Raw genomic sequence first — 2476 nt, forward strand, 5'->3', positions numbered from 1 at the left:
CCCTCCCTCTCCCCCTCCCCCTCCCCTCCCCCTCCCTCTCCCTCCCTCTCCCCTCCCCCTCCCCCTCCCCTCCCTCTCCCTCCCCCCTCCCCTCTCCCTCCCTCTCCCCCTCCCCTCCCTCTCCCCCTCCCCTCCCTCTCCCCTCCACTCCCCCTCCCTCTCCCCTCCCCTCCCCTCCCCTCCCCCCCTCTCCCCCTCCCCTCTCCCCTCCCCTCCCTCCCCTCCCTCTCCCCTCCCCTCCCCTCTCCCCCCCTCACCCCTCTCCCCCCCTCTCCCCTCCCTCTCCCCCCTCACCCCTCCTCTCCCCCTCCCTCTCCCCCCTCTCCCTCTCCCCTCCCTCTCCCTCACTCCCCTCCCAACCTCCCCTCTCCCTCACACCCTCCCCACACCCACCCACCAACCCCACCACCCACACCCCACCCACCCACACCCCACACCCACCCCACCCCACACCCACACCACCCCACCCACCCACACACCCCCACACCACCCACCACCCCACCCACCACACCCACACCCCTCCCACACCCACCCACCACACCCCACCCACCACAACCACCCACACCCACACCCCCCACACCCACCCACCACCCACACACCACCCACACCCACACCCACACCCCACCCCACCCCCACCCACACCCACCCACTCCCCACCCCACCACCACCCACCCCCACCCACCCCACCCACCCCCACCCACACCCCACCCCCACCCCACCCCTCCCACCCACCCACACCCACCCCACCCCACCCACCCCACCCACACCCCCACCCCCACCCCCCACCCACACCCCCTCCACCCCCACCCCACCCACCCCCACCCCCACCCACCCCCACCCCCACCCCCACCCCACCCCACCCCCACCCCCACCCACCCCCTCCCCCCACCCCCACCCCACCCCCACCCACCCCACCCCACCCCTCCCCTCCCACACCACCCTCCCCACCCTCCCCACCCCTCCCCCTCACCCCTCCCCACCCACCCCCACCCTCTCCCCTCCCTCTCCCCTCCCCCTCCACCTCCCCTCCCCCTCCACACCCTCTCCCCTCCCCCCCACCTCCCCTCCCCCTCCCCCTCCCCTCCCCCCCCACCTCCCCCTCCCTTCCCCCCTCCCCTCTCCCATCCCCCTCCCTCTCCCTTCCCTCTCCCCCTCCCCTCCCTCTCCCCCTCCCCTCCCTCTCCCTCTCCACTCCCTCTCCCCTCCCTCTCCCTCCACTCTCCCCGTCTCTCCCCCCTCCCCTCTCCCCCCTCCCCTCTCCCCGTCTCTCCCCCCTCCCCTCTCCCCGTCTCTCCCCCCTCTCCCCGTCTCTCCCCCCTCTCCCCGTCTCTCCCCCCTCTCCCCGTCTCTCCCCCTCTCCCCGTCTCCCCCTCTCTCCGTCTCTCCCCCTCTCCCGTCTCCCCCCTCTCTCCGTCTCTCCCTCTCTCTCTCCCCTCCCTCTCCCCTCTCCCTCTCCCTTCCCTCTCCCTCCCCTCTCCCTCTCCCCTCTCACTCCCACTCCCCACTCTCTCCCCTCGCCCTCTCCCCTCCCACTCCCCTCCCACTCCCCCTCCCCTCCCTCTCCCCCTCCCCTCCCTCTCCCCCTCCCTCTCCCTCCCCACCCCTCCCCCTCCCTCTCCCTCCCCACCCACTCCCCCTCCCTCTCCCTCCCCACTCCCTCACACTCCCACTCTCTCCCTTCTCCCCCTCCCCTCACTCTCCCTCTCCCCTCCCTCTCCCCTCCCTCTCCCTCTCCCCTCCCTCTCCCCTCTCTCTCCCCTCTCTCTCCCCTCCCTCTCCCCTCCCTCTCCCCTCCCTCTCCCTCTCCCCTCCTCCCCTCCCTCTCCCCTCCCTCTCCCCTCCCTCTCCCCTCCCTCTCTCTCTCTCTCTCTCCCTCTCTCCCCTCCCTCTCCCTTCCCTCTCCCCTCCCTCTCTCTCCCTCTCTCTCCCTCTCTCCCTCTCCCTCTCCCCTCCCTCTCCCCTCTCTCTCCCCTCCCTCTCCCTCTCCCCTCCCTCTCCCCTCCCTTTCCCTCTCCCCTCCCTCTCCCTCTCCCCTCCCTCTCCCCTCCCTCTCCCCTCTCTCTCTCCCTCCCTCTCCCCTCCCTCTCCCCTCCCTCCTCTCCCCTCCCTCTCCCTCTCCCCTCCCCTCCCTCTCCCTCCCTCCCCCCTCACCCCTCCCTCTCCCCTCCCTCTCCCTCTCCCCTCCCTCTCTCCCTTCCCTCTCCCTTCCCTCTCCCCTCCCTCCCCTCTCCCCTCCCTCTCCCCTCCCTCTCCCCTCCCTCTCTCTCCGCTCCCTCTCTCCCTTCCCTCTCCCTTCCCTCTCCCCTCCCTCCCCTCTCCCCTCCCTCTCTCCTCCCCTCCCTCTCTCCCTCTCCCCTCCCCTCCCCCTCCCCTCCCTCTCTCCCTCTCCCCTCCCTCTCCCTCTCCCCCTCTCTCTCCCTCTCCCCTCCCTCTCTCCCTCTCCCCTCCCTCTCTCCCTCTCCCCTCCCTCTCCCTC

Source organism: Chiloscyllium plagiosum, unplaced genomic scaffold (assembly GCF_037043375.1).
Source record: "Chiloscyllium plagiosum isolate Xiang-an unplaced genomic scaffold, Cpla_swu_hap1 HiC_scaffold_38, whole genome shotgun sequence".
NCBI classification, from domain to species: Eukaryota; Metazoa; Chordata; class Chondrichthyes; order Orectolobiformes; family Hemiscylliidae; genus Chiloscyllium; species Chiloscyllium plagiosum.